General features: G+C 46.1%; 1 non-coding gene across 1 annotated transcript; it reads right to left on the reverse strand.

The window, feature by feature from the left end:
- Nucleotides 1–433: 433 nt before the first annotated feature.
- On the reverse strand, nucleotides 434–518 carry TRNAR-UCG (transfer RNA arginine (anticodon UCG)). Its single transcript has one exon. It is a non-coding gene; the product is annotated as a tRNA-Arg (tRNA).
- Nucleotides 519–8,341: the final 7,823 nt, after the last annotated feature.

Below are 8,341 nucleotides of genomic sequence, written 5' to 3' on the forward strand. Positions count from 1 at the left end.
GGTTTTCCTGACACAGCTCCTGAAGTTTTAAAAAAAACTTTCATTAAGACTTAATTTTGGGGGGCACCTGGGTGTCTCAGTCGGTTAAGCATCATCTGACTCTTGATTTCGGCTCAGGTGATGATCTCACCGTTCGTGAGATCGAGCCCTGTCATCGAGCTCTGCTCTGACAGTGCATAGCCTGTTTGGGATTCTCCCTCTCCCTCTCTCTGCCCCTCCCCCAATCTCTCTCCTTTTCTCTCTCAAAATAAATAAGCTTTGAAAAAAAAAGTCTTAATTTTTTAAAGCACTTTTAGGTTCACAGCAAATTTTTTTTTTTTAACGTTTATTTATTTTTCAGACAGAGAGAGACACAGCATGAACGGGGGAGGGGCAGAGAGAGAGGGAAACACAGAATCGGAAGCAGGCTCCAGGCTCTGAGCCATCAGCCCAGAGCCCGACGCGGGGCTCGAACCCGCGGACCGCGAGATCGTGACCTGAGCCGAAGTCAGACGCTTCACCGACTGAGCCAGCCAGGCGCCCCGGTTCACAGCAAATTGAGAGGAAGGTACCGAGATTTCCCATGTACCCCACCCTGGCCCCACACATGCAGAGCCCCACCAGAATGATACATTTGCTACAACTGATGAACCTACATCAACACATCATAATCACCCAAAGTCCATTGTTTACATTGGTGTTGTGCATTCTGTGGGTTTGGACAAATGTGCAATGACATGTATCCATCATTATGGTATCACATGGAGCATTTTCACTGCCCTAAAAATCCTCTGCACTACAATGATTCATCCCTCCCCCTGCTCCTGCCCAAGCCTCCGATTGCCACTCATCTTTTCACCGACTCCATTGCCTTTTCCACAATGCCACTTAGTTGGAATCATATGGTATGGGGCCTTTTCAGGTTGACTTCTTTCACGCAGTAATTTGCATTTAAGGTTACTCCATGCATTTTTATGGATCGATAGCTCATTTCTTTGTAGGGTTGTATAGTATCCCATGTCTAGATGCCCCACTGTTGATCCATCCACCTACCGAAGGGCATCTTGGTTGCTTCCAAGTTGTGGCAATTACAAATAAAGCTGTTAGAAACATCCACGTGCAGGTTTTTATGTGGACACAAGTTTTCACCTCCTTTGGGTAAATACCAAGGAACACAATTGCTGGATCGTGTGGTAAGAGTACGTTTAATTTTGCGGGAAGCTGCCAAACTGTCTTCCAAAGTGGCAGAACCATTTCCCATTTCCATGAACAACGAATGAGAATTCTTGTTGCTCTACATCCTTGCCAACATTTGGTGGTGTCAGCGTTCTGGATTCTGACCACCCTGATAGATGTGCAGTGGTGGCTCAGTGTTATTTTTCCTTCGTATTTCCCTGATGACATACGATTCACCCATTCACTTTTTTAGGCTGGTAAGATGCTCACCAAGTGGGATCCCTTTCCACCTGCTTCAATCCCCACCCTTTCCCAAATCATTAGTGTGGTTAGGATTCCTGTTCAGTGTGTTCTCTAGCCTTTTAGAATATTCTGACACCCCCTGCATGCTGGTTAACAGGCCTGCCCACATTGTTCCTCTAACACAAATGGTCTTCTAAGACCTTGGGTCATGTAAAGTATAAACATAAGGCTTGACCCAGTGTGTTGAGCCCAAAAAGCACTTCCGAAGAAGCAGCTTCAATAAGTTGTTTAGTTCGGCAAGTTAACCCATATTTCCCAGGGAGAACAGAGCTCTGCCAAGCTTGCCAATTCCTTTTCCTTTTCATTTGTCCATGGTCCCAGAACTCAGTTAAATTCTGTTTGCTGGTGTGCGTGCTGTGACGCAAACGCAGAGAAAGGAGGAAATTCACTTCTCTGCCCAGTTGACATTGGTTTTTCCAGGGGTGAGAGCCCAGGATGGCACCGACGTTACCTCTGAACATCCTTCCCTGCACAGCAGGTGCCTGCCTAGGAGACTGAACCATTTGCATCTGCCATTTGCATGTACGTCTTGTGCACTTGGTGTTGATGTTGGCAGCATCTTCCGGTGCAGCCATTTCCTAACCAGCCTGGCAAAAACCAAGGCAAACCTTTTCAAAAGGGCCGAGTGGGGCTTTTGGAAATGCAAATGTACATATGGGCTTGGGACAGAGGATGGCTTATAATTAACGATCTTTTGTGTATTGCTCATTAAGGGGGTCGACTCAATAAAAAACACATTGCTTCTTCTATGTCAGTGACAGATACTCTTATCAGAAACAAGGCTTTTATTGTGCTAGTTTCCCTCTGATGGGAGAACAAAGGGGTCGCTGTGCACCGGCACTGATGGGGACAGTGAGGGAGAGGGAGCCCGAGGCTGGGGGGGGCGGGGCGCTTCACCCTAAACACCATTTAAAAATACTAGCATATTTATTGGCATAATTATTAACACACTGTTTCGCTTCATAGTGCAATTTGAGGTCTAGTGTATGTGTTAAGGTGTGGATTCCTCTCTGCCGTCTTTTTTAAGGTGTAAACCTGCCAACCTCTTAAAAGAGACTAAACACCCATCACCCACTTTTGTAAATGGTAGACTTTTTAGAAATCGCAAACAAAACACATTTCTTTCCAGCCGCTTTCTGTATTACCCTCTCTTTCTTGAAATTTAGCATCCTCCATAAACATTCAAGAAACAAGTCAGAAGAACACCAAGAAGGAATTCAGGGGCTCAAAGCAGAGACCTTGTCTCAGCTAAAATAATGGCTGAGGAGTGAGGTTTTTCCCTGGTGGGGAGCAGGTCATGTGTTTATCCTTATGAGAGCTGCAAGTGAGAAATACTGTCTGATCTGGTAGCTAGCTTTAGGGATTCTATAATTGAGTCTCTCCAACAGGTTGCAAAATTGACATGGATGTTTTCCTCTTCTGGATTAAAACTAATTCTAGAAGTTTCCTTTTGTTGAAGGCATAGGAACATTGAAACTCTCTGAAATGGATTTCAGTAAGTAATTATAAGTGCCCTTTGATGTGCTGAGCAGCCCTTCACATTTGTCGTCAAACCAACCCAGCTCTGGGACTTGGCCCAGCTCCCTGGACTTCTCGTCCTTTTCTGTAAAATGGGGATCCTGGTAGTGTCTACTTCATGGAGCTGTGAGCATTACAGGAGTCAGTGGCTGGAAAGTGTGTGGTGCATAGAAAGTACATAGGAAACACTGCGTTAGCCTTTCTCCTCCTCCTCCTCTCCCCTCATTTATCTGCCCCCTTATCTTGACAAGGTCTGTCCCTTGTCAACAGACCATTGAGAATGCAAATGTTCTTAACACAAGCCTTAGGTGTGCTCATAATTTTCCAAGGCGGTGGGGGGGGGGGGGGGTGCCGAAATCCCTTGAAAACCAGATAACCAAAAGAAGACAGAGAAATAATGTATAATGTGCAACATTTCTCTATAGGCTCACAGCCTGCTTTTCTTCAGGGTCTTCCGTGCAATCTCAGGAGCCAAAGGGCCGGCTAGTTGCCTATGGTTCTGCCAATGAGGTTAGCCTGGCCCACTGAGGCAGGGAATGAAGGTAGGAGCACTGGGCTGGCACCCTGGCCTGATTCCAGTCTTCACTCTGCTGGAATTCTGGAGTGCTAGGCAAGTCATCCTACCTCCCTGGGACTTGTTCCTTCTCCTGCAAATGAGAGGTGTGCGCATATTGAAACTTAGGCATCCTTTCAGCAGGGGAGCCGGGGGATTCAAACCCTGGGAACCTGGGACATGCTTGTATAATTAAATAACTCCTGATTTGAGAACTTCCTGTGGGGTGAGGGTGTGGAGGACAAGGACCACCTTCTCAGTGTCAGACTTGCAGGCCGTCAGCCTGTTTCAGCAGCATTAAGACCTGTATTTAGGATGGGAGCTTCGTTGGTTCCAGGGCCGTGCCCTCATTCACCACTGGGGATCTGAAGTGACCGTGGGCTACCCCACTGTCACCCGTCTCCACCCAAGTGCTTGAGACTTGCCCTGCATGAACAAAGCAAAAAATGATCTGGATAAAGGAGCTGTTTCAGAGTGAGCAGAGCCACTGAGCCCAGAGTGATAGTGTGGCACCCCCTTCTGCTTGGTGGAGCAGGGATGATTGTGGAGGGTGTTTCTGAGGGAGGGGATTCATTAGCTCGCTTTTTGCCCCTGGAGTCCCCATGGACTGAAACTCTTCTGACTGGTCCCAAGAGCTGCAAACAGAAAGAGTCTGTGACAGGCCACTGGGGTTCAGGGGTAGCTGCTGAAAGAGCGGGTCACACCTGGTGGTGTTATCACTTATTCCCATCTTGAAGTGGTTCACTGAACTGGAAGGGCATTGATGGTGGAAAAACCATGGGGCAACGGAGGCCTGGGGGAGCGGGGAGGGAAGGGTTAGAAGATTGTGCACCGGGAGTAGATCCAGGGGCAGGGAAGTGGACTTTCTATGAATGTGTCTGTTCTCATGTTACAGTGATACATGTCCATGGTTAGGCCAATTTTCGGGGAGCCTGGGGCCTGTCTTATCTTTGGAGATCAGGTGCCCTCGAGTGGGTCTACTCATGTGGCTTCTCCAGCCCTTCCTCATCTCTGCCTTCCTGTCCTGGCTCATGGGTCTCTCCACTTGCCCTTCAACCTTCAGACCATACTGTTAGATGGTAGGTTCCCTTAGAGATAGTTTGATTTCATTTCTTCTTACTGGTAAGGAACCCAAGGTCTGGAGATATGAAAAGAGATGCCCAAGGCCACATGGCAGGGCAAAGACTGGAAGCCACATCTTTGACCTCTAGTTCTGTGTCAAAGGGAGAGAGAGGGCAAGGGAATTCCGATTTATTCAGAGCTTCTCTGGGCTCAGCACTGTGTTGTAGTTAGCTCGGCTCTTTCATTTAATTTTACTCTATCACAGAGGTTTTGCCACTCACTTTACAGAGGAAGGAGTTGAGACTTTGGAGAGGTTAATTCATTTGTGCTGATAAATTGCAGACCTTTATCAGACAGGTTCCAAGCCAAGTCCTTTGGAGTTTCCCACTCCTGTTTCCTCAATACCCTGCAATACGGACGCCAGGCATTACCCTGACTCGTGCAAAAGGTGGATCAAACTTGTATTGCCTTTCTCTGGCTTCTCTGGGTTCAAAAGGTTGCTCATTGAGGCTGCATTCTTTTGCTCTTGTTGGGACTAAGGATTCTGAACATCTTCGAATATTCCGATACTCCTGAACAATGAAGAAATGTTCTATACAGCATACCTCTGTGTACCTCTTGAAAAAGCTGCGCTCATTTAAAACACACATGCCTTCCCAAAGGCTTGTTGTGAATTTCAGGCTAGAAATTTTGAATGGAAGTGAGCTCTCAAGAGAAAGACTTGAAGTCTGGTGAGCCTTCCTTCATTAGAACATAGTGGGAGATGACTTCATAATCCACGTAGCAATCTGGCCCTGCAGAAACATATCCCGTTACCACTTTCTCTAAGCTTCCTTTTCCTTATGGGTAAAATGGGAATAATTACAGCACCTTTCTTATTGCTGTTTTATTTTAATAAGTCAGTATACACAGAATGCTTACAATAGTGTCTGGCACAATTAATTCAAGCGAAACAATAACTTTAATCCTGAATATGATGTAAAGCGTTGAACGGAAACATTAGAGTTCTTTTGCAAAATGTTCAACTATAGGTACTAAAAAGTTGAAATATCCTAGTGCTCTCCGAAATTTAAAGTAAAAATGAAACATTTTGATACCCTGAAAATATGTACCTGCTGCTGGAGAATAAGAATTCTAGAAGTTGAAGAGTTAGAACCAAATCAAATCAAAAACAGACACATTAACATTCATGTTTCTCCAGGCCTCAGTGATGTCTCTGGGGCTGGGTTGTCTGCTCTCTTCTTGTCATCTGGACCCCAGGATGGACAGTGGTTTTCCTGGGTAAAGGGTCTGCAGGCACCTCACATGCCATGGCCGAGAGTAGCCAGAAAAACCGGGAGAGAGAGAATTCACAAGGGCTCTTTTACTGTTGTAGGGTGTTGAGGTTGTACTTACATTTGTAACACCCTCAGCTGGATGGCTGGATTTAGGGCTGGGTAGTTGGGCTTTAAAGAGCCAGGTCATTCTAAAGGAATGTGAGGGGTGCATCTTTGTGAACAGAGGTTAAAGAGTGGGAAAGTGGATAAGTAATCGGCTATCTCTGAGCTAATGGCTCGCTAAAAGTTAACATTTCACTACCCTCCTGCAGGGAAGCTAATGAGCAAGCTACTCACACAGCTTTACTTAGAAGAAGACACAATGGCATGGGGGGGGGGGATGAATTTATCATTGCTGCACACACAGCCCCTCCAGACACGCCAGTCTTGTTGTTTCTTAAGACAGCCCCGTGTTTCATTCTTGGAACAGGCACAACAATGTTGGAGGGTCCGTGCAACATGCTCCTTGTGATATTAAGTAGTAAATGTCAATGTAATGACATTTTCCAGTGTCCCTCAATCTATCATGGGCCTGTTGTAGGAGGGAAAGTGTAGTAAAGCCTATGGTAGATCCAAAGCAAAGAGTGACCCCTAGCTTCAAGGGATTTACAGCATATTAAAATACCTAAGACACATATAGCACTGTTTCTCAAAGAGCCCTTTTCAAAATCACGGGTTGCGTCGTGTGGCTGGCTCAGTTGGTGGAGTATGCGACTCTTGATCATGGGGTTGAAAGTTTGAGCCCCATGTTGGGTGTGGAGATTACTTGAAAAAATAAAATCTTAATAAAACTCAGGTCTGTTACACGAGAAGATCCCCAGCAACCCGTAAATCTGCACTTTATCAGAATTATGGGGGTGAGGATTAACACTGGGGTTTGAGTGGCTTTGGTCTGGAGTAAATGTAGGCTCTGAGCCTGGGGTATAAAGCCTTCATTTTCTGTGTCTATACAATTAGTGCAGCCATATCTTATAGGGGAATGTTGAAAGATATTGAAAGAAGTGTGCAGCTCATAGACCCCAAGATGAGAAAGACATGTTAGGTGTGTTTGAAAAGTAGAGGAATTCTGGGGCACCTGGGTGGCTCAGTCGGTTAAGCGTCCGACTTCGGCTCAGGTCATGATCTCACAGTTCGTGCGTTCAAGCCCCACGTCAGGCTCCGCGCTGACAGCTCAGAGCCTGGAGCCTGCTTCCGATTCTATGTCTCCCTCTTTCTCTGCTCCTCCCCTGCTCACTCTGTCTCTCTCTCGAAAATAAATAAACATTAAGAAAACATTTTTTTAAAAAAAGAAAAGTAGAGGAATTGGCCTTGGGAAGTAAGAAGTGGCTTCACTTCTATAGCAACCAGAGGAATAAATGAATAGAATCCCAATGTTCATGGAAAGCCCAATTGAGTGACTAATGTGCCCATCATCAGGCCTTAGGCCTAATGCTTTTTAGTATGCCATCAGTTCAGAGGGAAATCCTGCAACTTGCTTGTCCACAAATAGTTATCAATGGATATTTGGGGAATGAAAACATACCGGGATATAGGTTTCATTTATACATGTCTGTCTTTGTGTGGATGAGTTGGAGAGATTAGATATATCTATTGGGTACTATAGACAGAGACTCCTGGTTGGTTTGGGGTGCTTCTGGTTGGGATGGTGAAGGTTTATACCTGGGGGAATAAACTGAGAAAGTCTGAACTTTGGAAAGGAGAATCTTTAGAGGGACAGGGGGTAGAAAGAGCGATGTGTGCATGTGTTGGGAGGAGGAGGCAGTTCAGGGAAGCTCAGAAGTTGTTCTTTTCCTTGGCAGTTTCCCTGGAGGAATTTCTGCGGCAGAGCTCAGAGCACATTGTCCAGCCTGCACTCAAGAGGCTGAGCAGGAGATGCAGGAATGTAAAGTCTAGAAGTGGACTATGGTTGGGCGGAAAGGGCCTTCCTTCCTTCCGACCACAAAAGCAGAGAGAGCTAAGTGTAGGCCTGGAGAAGAAGAAGGAGAAGTTGCCGGAAGAGTGTGATGCTCTGGGTGGGGGCAGAATAGGGACTATGTGGAGGAGAAACAGTTAACGCTGGAAGCCCAAGTCCAGCTATCTGAATTACAGGGCCTTGTCTTTTAGCTTAGCTCTTGACCTTGACCTTGAGATGCTCTCCCACTGCACCAAAAGTGGGGGGTATTTACATATCTCATAACGGGTTGAGGAGAAGCGGAGTCCTAGATGGAGGAATGGTAGAGCGGGTGGAAGTCTTTGAACAAATCCTTTTATAATCCTCTAGGTAGTAACGGGCTGAGGAATCCACAAGAGGCTGGTAGGGGAAGACTTTGGTTCAAGACCTGCCTCTGGGATTTTGTCTTTGGGATTCTTCTATCCTGAGACGAAAAGCAGTTTTGTGTGGAAGCATTGTTTATCCTGTGAACTGACCTAGCTCACCCAGTCCTTGGAACAGTTG

This window comes from Panthera onca, chromosome A1, assembly GCF_046562875.1.
Source record: "Panthera onca isolate mPanOnc1 chromosome A1, mPanOnc1 haplotype 2, whole genome shotgun sequence".
Lineage (NCBI taxonomy): Eukaryota > Metazoa > Chordata > Mammalia > Carnivora > Felidae > Panthera > Panthera onca.